Genomic DNA, 1,159 nt, shown 5'->3' with positions numbered 1-1,159 from the left:
GTGGGGGGGGGGGATTGAAATTTTTCAAAAATTTTTTTTTCAGAATCGGAATCTCCATAGCCTAAAACGTGGGATTCCGTAAAAAAAATTAATAAATAAGGGGGGGAAAGGTTCAGATTACATATAGTCCATCTCTACCTTTGAAGGAATTAATATAATACAGTAAAATTAAACCAACTGGAGACCGAATTTGAAAGTATATATACAAATAATGGTAATCTTCTCTCACAATTATGAAAAAAAGGATGAATTGGTGTTTTAGCTCACATTAATAGAAAAAAACAGGGGATTTTATTCATCCAAGGTTAGTGGTAGGGGCTGGCAGTATAGGATCATATTTAACTTATCACCGTCATTCATAAACAGAAACAACAGCAGCAGTATACAAACATTGCCTCAGGTGTATATTGTACCATCAAAGAAACTTGTTGAGAGTTGTCTCTTGAAGGTAATTTATAAATTATAATTAAAATATAATTATTTCTAGTTTTATTTTAATGGTCCTGTAAAAGGTTGATAGTTGCAATAGAGACATTAGTCTCTCTCTATCACCTTTCAATAAAATTATATATTAAGAAACAGTAGAACAATTAACAACATAATAAAAATAAGTTTTACTTTTGGTGATGCTTGGTTTTACAAATAATGTGACATTCAGCTCAGCAGCCGCTGGTTTACTTGTATTGGAAGGTTAAGAGCTTCGTTGATGCATGCCAGAGGAGCAAGTAGCTGTCACGTCAAAGTGGTCGCGCTCAAGATTGCTTCGTTGAGGAGTAAGGTGTTGTCACGTCGAAGGCATCATGCTGAAGAAACTTAGAAAACGAAAGTAACGCTTTAAGTACTGGTTTTACTATGCATGCGCACTCGAGGGGCTTCTGGGAAGGCTAGTCCCTTGCACATGCGTAGATTGTACATCCTTAATGGCGGCCATAGTTTCGCGCCACTACAATCCCTACATTAAATAAGTTAACATCACTTTGATTATTGTTTTTCATGTGTTATTTACTCTCTAAAGTATTCTAATTTTTGACACCCTCACTACTTCAGCAAATACGTTTTGATGCTGAGGCCAGAATAAAGCAGAAAATGCCCCAAACTGTTTCCTAAACATACCAAGATAATTGTTTCTACTTTTGGCTCAAGACCAGCAGTTTCAAGG

The 1,159-nt window shown here is 35.7% G+C and overlaps 1 long non-coding RNA gene across 1 annotated transcript in view; it reads right to left on the bottom strand.

Annotated features, from left to right (window-relative positions):
- Positions 1 to 1,153, bottom strand: part of LOC128249090 (uncharacterized) — a 6,459-nt gene extending 5,306 nt beyond the window's left edge. Inside the window, exon 1 of the long non-coding RNA XR_008265218.1 lies at positions 619 to 1,153. This is a non-coding gene — a long non-coding RNA (uncharacterized LOC128249090). The remainder of the gene's footprint in view (positions 1 to 618) is intronic.
- Between the last annotated feature and the right edge of the window lie 6 nt (positions 1,154 to 1,159).

This window comes from Octopus bimaculoides, chromosome 11 (genome assembly GCF_001194135.2).
Source record: "Octopus bimaculoides isolate UCB-OBI-ISO-001 chromosome 11, ASM119413v2, whole genome shotgun sequence".
Taxonomy (NCBI): domain Eukaryota; kingdom Metazoa; phylum Mollusca; class Cephalopoda; order Octopoda; family Octopodidae; genus Octopus; species Octopus bimaculoides.
This window is presented reverse-complemented; position numbering and strand designations above follow the sequence as displayed.